Source organism: Moschus berezovskii, chromosome 16, assembly GCF_049115385.1.
Source record: "Moschus berezovskii isolate FMDL1 chromosome 16, NW_MosBer_1.0, whole genome shotgun sequence".
In the NCBI taxonomy this organism is placed as follows: domain Eukaryota; kingdom Metazoa; phylum Chordata; class Mammalia; order Artiodactyla; family Moschidae; genus Moschus; species Moschus berezovskii.
The window spans coordinates 58,207,137-58,219,420 of NC_142475.1; positions in this window are offsets into that span (position 1 = coordinate 58,207,137).

Genomic DNA, 12,284 nt, shown 5'->3' on the forward strand with positions numbered 1-12,284 from the left:
CTCCTGGGGAGAATATAGAGGTGATATTTATTTCAATGATCCTTCTTAAGACATATTGTGAACAGACTAATTTTATTGTTGCAAGGAATTCTTTAAAAGCAAAGAAAACATAGAATGAGGTAATCCTCAGAAAACATTTTTTTTTAGATACACAGAATCCACACTCTGACGGGGTCCTTATTTTGCTTAACTGATTACTGGACAAATCTTGATTACAGGGATGTTGAGGGTCAAGCCTGCTGTCAATGTCCTAATAAGGATGGTTCTACCTGCAAGTCCTACTAGGATGTGTTGCGTGGAGTAGAGGAAGCTGTACTTGGCCACCTCACTCCCAAGGGCTCCAACCTGAAGGAGAGTGGTGGCCTCAGACTTCACCTGAGCCAGCATCTCAATCCAAGAGGACTGGGTCTGATGGGACAAGCACAGGGAGATGGTCCAGATTGATGGGTGATGATGAAGGCCAGGAGGTAAGAAAGGATGGCAGGTTCAGAGAAGTGAAAGATCCCTCAGTGAGACCCAGGGCTTGGGGAGCAGGATAGGGGCTCACAGAGGAGGAGGCTGGCTATCTGTGTGTGTGTGTGTGTGTGTGTGTGATTCAGTCATGTCCAACTGTTTGTGCCCCCATGGACTGTGACCCACCCGCCTCCTCTGTCCATGGGCTTCTCTAGGCAAGAATACTGGAGTGGGCTACCATTCCCTTCTCCACTGGGTCTGGGTGGTATAATACAAACAAAGAGATATTTGATGTATGTCCCAGGCTCCTTGAACCCTTAGAATTTCCCAAATGATAGGCAAGTCTTTTGTTCATAATGAACCTTTTTGATCATACCTGAGTTCATGCTAATAAGGCAACTCTTGGTGGGTACCTAGGTAGTTTATACAAGATACTTGGGGCTGGTGCATGGGGATGACCTGGAGGGAGGATATGGGGAAGAGGGAGGTGGGAGGGGGGTTCAAGAAAGGGAACACATGTACACCCGGGGCGGATTCATGTCAATGCATGGCAAAACCAACCAATATATTAATGTAAGGTAATTTGCCTCCAATAAAATAAATTAAAAAAAATAAAGTTGCAGTAGATTGCCAGAAAAACCAACCCTCTGAATAGAGGGTTAGAACTATCAACAGTACCTCCGTCTCCATCCACCTCCCACCCAGGAAGGAGAGAGGAGCTGGGAATAACATTCAATCACCAATAGCCAATGATTTAATCCATCACACCACATAATGGAACTGCAATAAAATCCCTCAATGCTGGTGTTTAGAGACATCTGGGTTGGTGAATGAACTGACGTGCTGGGGGTAGACAGTGGTACACCCAGAGAAGAAATAGCTCCTCTGCTTTCTTTACCCCTCATATCGTGTTCAACGCACCCCTTCCATTTGGCTGTTGTTCAGTTGTATCCTTTATGGTAAATCAGTAAGCGTAAGTGAAGCACTTTCCTGAGTTCTGTAAGTCCTAGTGAGCCTGGAAAATCCCATGGATGGAGGAGCCTGGTAGGCTGCAGTCCGTGGGGTCGCTAAGGGTCAGACACGACTGAGCGACTTCACTTTCACTTTTCACTTTCACACATTGGAGAAGGAAATGGCAACCCACTCCTGTGTTCTTGCCTGGAGAATCCCAGGGATGGGGGAACCTGGTGGGCTTCCATCTATGGGGTCACGCAGAGTTGGACACGACTGAAGTGACTTAGCAGTAGCAGTAGCAGGAGTGAGTTATCAAACCTGGGGATGAGGTCATGGGAGCCCCTGAGTTTTCAGTCAGCCAGGCAGAAGGGTCAGTAGCCTGTGGCCCATTTACTCCTATAGGTGAAGTTGTTGTTTAGTCACGAAGTTGTGTACAAGTCTTTGCGACCCCATGGACTGTAGCCCACCAGGTTTCTCTGTCAATGGGATTCTCCAGGCAAGAATACTGGAGTGGGTTGCCATTTCATTCTCCAGGGGATCTTCCCAACCTAGGGACCAAACCCATATCTCTAGTAAGATGTCTTCTGCATTGGCAGGCAGATTCTTTACCACCGTGCCACTTGGGAAACCTCCTGCAAGAATTGACATTTCTGCCCAGTGTAGTTTTGGGCATGGCTTACCATGGTAATGCAGACTCAGTAGAAAATCATTTTGTATGTAAAGCAAAACCTGACCTCACTCTGACTCTCAGTTCCCCAGACTTTGGTTCCTGTCCAAAGGTCAAATAGTAATTTCTTACAGGCATTATGCAAAAAAAATAAGACGTCTAGAAGCCATGTTTGGACTTGGGATATATGTTATGGATCTGTCTTATCTGGATTCTTATTGATTCTTACTTCACTTTTAACAAATTTGAACGTCTCATTGTTTCCAGAACTTACCAAAGATTTTCCGTCCCCTGGCCTTTTGTGTTTGTGCATGCATGTGCATGTGTGCATGCTCGTGTGTGTGAATATGTGTGCATATCTGTAAGTGTGAACACGTGTGCATGTGTGTGCATATCTGTAAGTGTGAACATGTGTGCATGTGTGTGCATGTCTGTAGTGAAGAACAGGAAAAAGGGAATTAGTTCTATCTCTGGTCTTTCTTTTGTGGGATCTCTTCTAAGTTATTTTAGTCTTTGATTATTTGATTTTGCAGATATAACAGGGTATTAAAAGGAGACTCTTTTTGTCTCCATGCTTGCATGGGAAACCAAAGATTCCTTTCCTAAATTGTTAGTCTTAATTAGTTAATTGCACAAGGGTAACAGGGCATGGGGCTTCCCTGGTGGCTCAGTGTTGAAGAATTTGCCTGCCAGTGCAGGAGACACAGGTTCAATCCCTGGTCCAGGAAGATCCCCTGGAGGGGGAAACGGCAACCCACCCCAGTATTCTTGCCTGGGAAATCCCATGGACAGAGAAGCCTGGTGGGCTAGAGTCCACGGGGTCGCAAGAGTCAGACACGACTGAGGAACTAAACCACGACAAGGCGGTCAAAGGGTCCCTTGTCTCAGTTTTGGCTGAGACATCAGAGACTGACGCAGCTGATCCCAAGAACACCCACAGCCGGGAGTGTGGGCCAGGCCAGGCCACCCGTGCAGGGCCTGCTCCCAGGCTGGAATCTGCTCTGTCGCCGCTGGAGATCATCCACTCACACCTCTAAAGAGGCGGGGATTGAAGGGTTGAGACAGCTTTTATCAGAGGGAGGGTAGGTGTACCATGCATCCACATGTCTACTCCTTTCTACCTTGGAGTCTGAGGGGCTTCACAGGGATGATTCAAAGAGCTGGCCTGGTGTCCCCTGTGCCTTCGTGAATTCAGGAATCCTAAGTGCTGTGTGTGAATCCCATCTGGGAATAGGGAAGGATAAGGTTATAGCAAAGGGTTTACAGGGAAACCAGAATGGCCACTGTGGCTATGCGCTGCCCTTTATGTCCCAGTGGGGCAAAGACACACACGTGTTCCTGCGGGCAGGGGGCTGACGTGGGACCCCAAACCAGAGGGCAGCCAGGAGGAGCTCAGCAGAGACTGGATGGAGCTCCAGAGCCCAGGTGGGAGGCAAGCTGCGAGAGGAGAGGCGTCGTCTGTTTCCAGGAGCTGCAGTCCAAGGTCGTCACCGGGAGGGGCATCTCCAGAACCCCCTCAAAAGTGCCAGGAGAGGAATAGCCTCCTGTCTACGTCCTCTGGTCTGGGGAGAGCTGGTCCTATCAGTATCCTCGCTCTGCTGGGTCCTCTGTCCCTCACCACCTCTATCCTCGCTGTAAGGTCGGACCTCGGTGGCCATTTTGGTCTCTCCGCCTCCTCCCCGATTTCCCGTCCCTCCAGAACTCTGACTATTGTGCTCTGTTCCCTCATTCCCTCCCCTACGGCTGGAGTGTCCTTGATGTATTGGTTGCTGGTAGAAATCAACCGTCTCCTAACCTCCCCTTCCTGTCCAGAAACAGCATCCTGCCCAGAAACAGCAAGGACTATTCCACTGCATTAGTACAACCTTGAGCAGATCGGGCAACCAAGCCGGTCTTGCCCCACCCACCCCGGCTAACTGCCCTATGAGGGACCACCATTCCAAACCTTGCCTCATTCGGGAAAAATTTTGCTATCCCTCACTGTGAAGTTATATAAGTTACTCTTTGTCCGCGCGGGCTTCCTCGACCTCACTTGCTTGGGTCCGGGAACCCAGCCTGGGGGTTCCCATTAAAGCTTGCTATGCCACCTATTGGGTGTCTGAGTTCTTCTTATCTAACATCATTGGGCCGTTTTGACCTTACACTGGCGTTTCCTCCTGAGCCAGAAAGTGCTGCTGGGAACTGGGGTGTGGTGAGCAAGGGGGAAAACATCCCTCTCAACTGCCCTCACCTACCACAGGCTGGAGTCTGGTGCGGGGAGAGTGTCAGGGAGGGCTGGACGGGCTGTGGTCACGACACTGGGTGGGTTTACGTTGTAAAAACAGAGCTGTTGCTATGACAGAGTGAGTGTGGACGCTGGATGGTCTGACAGCGAATTAACAGAAGTGGAGGAGGAGCAGCATCACTGTTCACTGGCACCCTGTCCTCCCAGCCTGTCCAGTAAGAAGGATGCTGATTGGGAATTTCCAGTGGTTCAGTGGTTAGGACTCTGCTCTCTGTTCAATCCCTGGGAACTAAGATCCTGCAAGCCAAGTGGCATGGCCAAAAAAAAAGAGAGATGCTTATGAAAAGCAAAAAGGAACTGGAAGGCTGCAGAGACAGCTGGTCTTCCTTGGCCGGGTAGGCTGACTTAGTCTGTAATTGCTCTGGCCCCTTCTCATGCACTGTGCAGAGCTGTATCTGAGGTAGTGTATGATTTTATGTATATAATTCTCCCCTTTCTTTGTCTCACTTTCACTGGTTTATCTCTAAAACATATAATAATGTGAACATATATAAAATATATATAACATAAAGTATACATATATAATACATGTATATCACATATAATATACAGATTGTGAAAATATAACATATTACAGTATAATAAATATTATAATGATTAATTATCTATCTAATCTAGGTTAATAATCTATATGATATTGTAGTATAGACTATTAAAATATAAAATGATATATAACAATTATCATCTACCTAATTTAGATTAATTAAGAGTTATATGTTTTATAATACGCAGATTATTAAAATATAATGTTTTTATTGAAGGATGGGTATTTATTTAAATGATATTATCTTACAATAATATTTACATTCTGGAATTTGCTTTTTTCACCTAGCAGCATATCTAGAAAAATCTTTATTTATCATTTTATATCAATCAGTTCAATTCTTTCTAACTAACTTATGCATGGTGTTCAACAGTTTAATTGTTCCATGGGTGTTTTATGTAAACAGATCTCTTCTTGATGGACATTTAGGGATTCCAGATGTTTGCTTTCACAAACAGTGTTGCTGATATTCTACAGGCTGTTTCTTCTGCCCGAAATGAATTCCCCATGCTCTTCTCCTTGGTCCAATTCTTTTACCTCCTTAGGGTCAAATCCACCATCCTTTCTTTGCTTGATTGTTTTGACCTCCTGGGCTGACATAATATGTGATGTTTACACATAGTATGTGATGATTACCGTAATAAGGTAGCTTCACAATACTGTATTGTGCATGCAAAGGTTGCTGAAAGTAGGTCTCCAAAGTTCTTACCCTGAGGGAAAGGAAACTGTAACTGTGTGCTGGGATTTTAGACCCTGCGTGACCTGGTTCCCGCTTATCTCCCTGTCCCCAGTTTTCAGCCCACACCCACACTCCATGGACCAGATGATTACGGGAACATGCCAGGCTCTCTCACCTTCTCCGGCGTTGTCACAGGCTGCCTCTGTCGCTGGCCTGGTTGGCTCTCACCCACTCTTTGGGCTTCAGTGTCTCTCTGAGAAGTTTTCCCTGATCTTTCAATACTCTGTTGGGCGCCCTCCTTACATGTTTCTCTCTCCCTCTCTCTTCTTTTTGGCCACATGGCTTGCAGGATCTCACTTCCCTCACCAGGGATTGAACCCCAGGCCCTCAGCAGTGAAACCACACAGTGCTAACCACTGGAGCACCAGGGAAGTCCCCCTCTTTATATGTTTCAACAGCGTCTTCTCTCTCTTGTCCTGCAGCCCCCTTACCGGGTGGCACGTGTCTTTTCAAGTGCCTTCCTCTCTGACTCGGCTGTGAGCTCTCTAAGGCAAGATGCTTTGCTCCTGGCTGCGCCTCCAGCGCTCAGCGCAGTGCCACTGACACAGCTGATGCCGAATATATACTTGGGAAATGACTGAATGCGTGAATGAAAGCACTCAGGGTTCCTATCTTCAGGCCAGGAGTCACAAGGATTACTTCTGAACCGTCCTGATTTACAGGCAGGAGCTTGATAAAGCTGGCCTTTCATTGCTCCCTGAAGACTGGACTGCTCCAAACAATCAGTCTCTTATTCCAAAAATCTCTGATGGGGCAAAGACTGAGAGATGAGTCTTTAGTCCACAGAGCCTGTTTAGATAAACCTTGAGGAGTCATTGTTATTCATTTCCAATAAAAAATAATCAAGATTCCATGATGTGAGAATTGTCAGAAAGGTAGAGTCTAATGGAGGAGCTCTGGGCAGGGGATACCAGCTAATGAGCCGTCCCTTCCCCCAGCCTGCCTGCCTCCATCTCTACCTGAGCATTTCCAGGTTGAGCAGACCCTGCACTTTTGATTCTCCCAGTTTTTATAGACACAATAAGGTATGGCTTTAAATTTACTTTCTCCCACAGAAGCTAATTTAATATTTGGAGAGAACCAGAGCCAAGGACAGCCCTGGATGGATGTTATTTATACGATCATAAAAAAGAAAGATCCAGCTCCCGATGTTACTAAATTGTCTTTGGGAAAGGAGCTGAGAGGGTGCCGAGATGAGCCTCTGCCATGGTGGGGATCAAATGAAATTGTCTCCAAGTCATCTCAGCTCATGGGGCCTGGGAGGCTGCAGGCCAAGAGCGGCCCCTCTGCCTGCCCTGGGAGCTTCCTTGGCGGGGGCAGAAGCAGCTTTGCTCCTTTGAGGCTGTCTCTCCGCAGACAGTTTGGGCTAGGAATAGCTTCTTTTTATTGTTATGATCGAGCTGTATCACACTCCCGAGGAGCAGACACAGTAATTGCATTGTGGCTGCTGTACTGTCTCTCTTTGCCTGAGGGAGGGGGAGCGAGTCTGCTTTTCTTAATTGTTACCTGCGGGGTATTCTCTCCTACCTGAGCTGCCATCTCCCTGCCTTGGCTGAAGAAGACAAGGGGCTGTGGATTCTTATGCTGCCCCTCGGGTGAGGAGAAGTCTGGGAGCAGGAAGAGAAATGCACTTGGGAGGGAAGATCACTGCGAAAGTTCCTGTCCAGCTCAGAGCCTGTCCTTGCAGCTTCATCCAGGGTGATGAGGTGCAGCCAACTCTCACCCTTCAGGAGTCGTGTTTTTAGAGAGTTGCTGTGAACACCGAACTAGCAAATATTGAACCATTCCTCCAACGGGACATTCAGGGTTAGTTTCCTACAAGCCTCTGGTCACAATGTTGTTGTCAACTAATCAGTCTGTAAGCTTGTTTTGACTTCCCAGGTGGCACTAGTGGTAAAGAACCCGCTTGCCAATTTAAGAGATGTGGATTCGATCTCTGGGTAGGGACGATCCCCTGGAGGAGGAAACAGCAACCCACTCCAGCATTCTTGCCTGGAGAATCCCATGGACAGGAGACTGGTGGGCTACAAGTACATAGGGTGGCAGAGTCGGACAAGACAGAAGAGACTTAGCACTAGCAAGCTTGTTTTATGTGTTTCTGTTTAAAGAGACTTTAAGAAAATAATTTTATTTATTTATTTGTTTTATTTTTCGTCTGGGCTGGATCTTCAGTGCTGCTCAGGCTTTCTCTAGTGGCCAGGAGTGGAGGCTACCCTCAAGTTGAGTGGGATCTCACTGGGCCAGGGACGGAGCCTTTGGCATTGGCAGGTGGATTCTTTACGACTGAGCCAACAGGGAAGCCCCTAAAGACTATCTAATACAAAGTTTTGATTCACTAACATCGGATTCATAGCCACCAGGATTCATGTTTGGGCAAAACTTATTTTACATATAAGGCATATCACAGCCATTTGATGCTTAGGAACATCAGACAGCACTTCAGGACTGTGCTGGAGGAGCATCTTAAACAGCAGAATCACTTCCAAAGAGCCCCCGAATATGAACAATGTGGCCCTCAGTAGGCTGCAGGTGAGAGTTGAAATGAAACAAAGCATCGCCTGCCCCCAGCTTAGCTGGGGACACGTCCACTGAGTGACTCAAATGTTTTGCAGCTCTGTGCCTGTCCACAAAGGACCCCCAAAGCCCCACACATATTGTTTTTGAGGTTACAAATACAGTTTAAGTGAACAGGTGAATTCGCAAACCCAGAGTCTGTGAGTAATGAGGAGTGGCCATAACTGGAGGCACGACTCACCTTTCTCTCGTGCATTCCTTTCTCATCTCTGCTCCCGGTCCTGGCCCCAAAGGTTGCCAGGCTCCCTCCCCTGAGCCCCTAGTTCCCTGGCTCTGGTTTTAGGCCTGAGTTCTGCTTTATTATTCCCAAGAGCAAACAAGGCCTGCAGGGTTGGAGCCCGATTGCATGAGTACATCTCCTTGTCTCGTTCACGTGTCTGGAATATGTTGGTCAGAGGAGGACCTTGGCCTTGCCTTGGCCAGTCTTCCTTGAGGCCTGGAGTGGTGGCCTGAAGCGAGGCTGAACACTGAAGCTAAGCAGCCCACTGTGGGTTTCGTGGACCAGTGGGGCCCTTCTCATACCCACCCAGTGGTCCTGGGGTGAGCACAGGTCTGCGGGGCACCATGGTGAAAAGACACGGGCCCGCCCTTGAGGTGCTCCCAGCCTAAAGCCGAGGCCAATGGATGGTTAACATGAAGTGAATGAAGTGGTGCCTGCTTCCACCCAGGTCAGCCAGGATGCTCTGCAATCTTTTTCACATTCAAGCAATGACTTGCTTTTCATCCAAGTCCCTTTGTGGATCTCTCCCCTGGACACTTCCAGTAGCACAAATCCCTCTGTTGTTGCTGTCTTAGAACATGCTTTTTTCTTCCCATCTTTCTTCTTTGCTTCTTGGCGCCTTCACAACTGCCTAAACCTGAATGAATCCCTGCCCCATTTCCCGTCGGTTCCGGTATCTTGTGAACCCACTTCCTATCTACACCGCTTCCACCACCCTGTGGGACAGCAGTAACGTTACACTCTGCTTGCCACAGACCAGCTAGAGAAAGACATTTAAAATGCAAATGAGTCCAGATCCATAATCAATAGAACGTTATATGGAAAATTCTAAACGCTGACATCTCAGCGAACAAAGAGACTATTGATGTTTTACTGCTTCAGTCAAATACTTAGACCGTTTAATGGATCCTAAATGTTTCACAGGGCACTACTGTGACCTCTTTAAAATGTGTCATTCTTTTTAATAAGGCCATTTCTGTAAGTTTCGTTAGTTTCTGTAAATCCTTTTATAATGTGACTGAGTTAAAAAGAACATGAATACTTCTTTCAAAATAAACTGTATTGCACTAATATGCCTTATATTTTATTATAATCTACATTTTTATAAGATTGCAAAGATCTTTTTCAGTCTGTTTGTATCTACTATAAAGAATGCCATTTTTTTAGGCACTTCATGTGTTTTCTCATTGAATTCTTACAACCTCAAGAGGCTTATGGATGAGTCAATAGAGGATCAGAGAGGTTAAGTACCAAGCACAAAATTACCCAGCTGCTGGAAGTTGGAATACACAGCCGCACAGCTCTCAGAAAAAACGTGTCAGGGTTCCTTTGGGAATGATGACTTGAATGTGAAAGCACTCGAGTTCCGCAAAGCTGCCCTTTATTCATGGGAATGAGGTTCAACCTCAGAGTTTTGCGTGGTTTGCTAGCATTATATTGGGCTTCCCAGCTGGCGCAGTGGTAAAGGTTGCCTGCCAATGCCTGAGACACAAAAGACTCGGGTTCAATCCCTGAGTTGGGAAGATCCCCTGGAGGAGGAAAATGGCAACCAGTATTCTACTCCAGTATTCTTACCTGAAAAATTCCGTGGGCGAGAGGAACCTGGTGGGCTACAGTCCATGGGGTCGCAAAGAGTAGGACACGACTGAGCACACACAGAGCATTCATTGTGTCACTCGGCAGTTCGTTGGAGACGCAGAATCAGTAGGATACACACACACACACACACACACTCATATTTATAGACACATACAGGTATAGAAACACACCCACATATAGTTATATAGTATTCAATATGTATATTCGTACATCATATATATAGTGTATATGTGTATATAGGTTATATGTGTATATATATTTTATATATATATGTAGCTGTCTTTCTATCTATAAATTTATTACAAAGAATTGATTTATGTGATTGGCTGGCTAAGAGAGTCCAAAAATCTGTAGGGCAGAAAGTCAGAATGGGAATATTACCTTCAGGCTGAAACCCTCAGGCATGGTCTGCATCTCTCATCCACAGGCGGCAGCTCTTCTTGCCTAGGGAAACCTCAGCCTCCCTTCAGGCCTTCCTTCCCACTGGTTTGGTCATCCCCTCTCTCCCTCTCAGACGCAGTTTATCCAGGACAAACTCCCTTACTTCAAGGCAGCTAGGGGTTTTGATGACATCTGTGCGATACTCACACTGACACAGGGGTTCGCCTTTGGCTGGATAACTGGGACTCTGGCCCAACCAACCTGATACACACAAAGCCCTTCCAAGCGTCCAGTGGTGGCTTTTCCTGGAGAAAAGACATGTGAGCTGCACTGGCAGGGGCCTTCGCTTTTGAAGTTTGTTACTTTGGCTGTAGGGGCCACTGCCTTGCCTCTGGCTCCAATCTAACCCAGTAGTATTCTGCCAGGGGTGACTTTGTCTCCTCCCAGGGGTGTCTGGCAATGCCTGGAACATTTGTGGTTGTCACAGCTGGGGTGATGCTACTGTCATCTCCATGGTAGAGACCAGGGACGCTGCTTAATTGCACAGCCAGCTGCTTAAAACAGAGATTGGCCAGCTTCAAATGCCAATAGTGTCTGGGCTGAGTAACCTGCTCTAACCAAGGGAGTCTGCGAAATTCAAGGGTCTCCTTTTTGTGGATTGCACTGAAAATGCACAGACCTAGCCAATCCTTACAGACCTAGGATGATTAAAATTGCTTTTTAAAATTTTATTGGTGTATATAATTTTAAAAATTTTTAATTGGAGAATAATTGCTTTACAATACTGTGTTGGTTTCTGCTGTACAGCAACTTGAATCAGCCATAAATATACATACAGCCCCTCCCTCTTGAGCCTCTCTCCCACCCACCCTCTAGGTCATCACAGAGCCCCAGGCGGAGCTCCCTGTGCTATATAGCAGCTTCCCACTAGCTAGATGTTTCACACAGGATAGCATATATATGTCAGTTACTCCCTCAATTCGTTTCACCTTCCCCTTCCCCACTGTGTCCACAAGTCCATTCTCTACATCTGCATCTCTGTTCCTACCCAGCAAATAGGCTCATCAGAAACATTTTTCTAGATTCCATATATCTGCAATAATATATAATGTTTGTTTTTTCTCTTTCTGACTTACTTCACTCAGTATAACGGGCTCTAGAAAACTAAGATCATGGCATCTGGTCCCATCACTTCATGGGAAATAGATGGGGAAACAGTGGATACAGTGTCAGACTTTATTTTGGGGGGCTCCAAAATCACTGAGGATGCTGATTGCAGCCATGAAATTAAAAGACATTTACTCCTTGGAAGGAAAGTTATGACGAAACTAGATAGCATATTAAAAAGCAGAGACACTACTTTGCCAACCAAGATCCGTCTAGTCAAGGCTATGGTTTTTCCTGTGGTCATGTATGGATGTGAGAGTTGGACTGTGAAGAAAGCCGATCGCTGAAGGATTGATGCTTTTGAACTGTGGTGTTGGAGAAGACTCTTGAGAGTCCCTTGGACTGCAAGGAGATCCAACAAGTCTATTCTAAAGGAGATCAGTCCTGGGTGCTCATTGGAGGGACTGGTGCTAAAGCTGAAACTCCAATACTTTGGCCACCTCATGCGACGAGTTGACTCATTGGAAAAAACTCTGATGCTGGGAAAGGTTGGGGGCAGGAGGAGGAGGGGACGACAGAGAATGAGATGGCTGGATGGCATCACCGACTCAATGGACATGAGTTTGAGTGAACTTGGGGAGTTGGTGATGGACAGGGAGGCCTGGTGTGTTGTGATTCATGGGGTCGCAAGGAGTCGGACACGACTGAGCGACTGAATTGAACTGAACTGAACTGAGGTTCATCTGCCGCAATTCAGCTGAC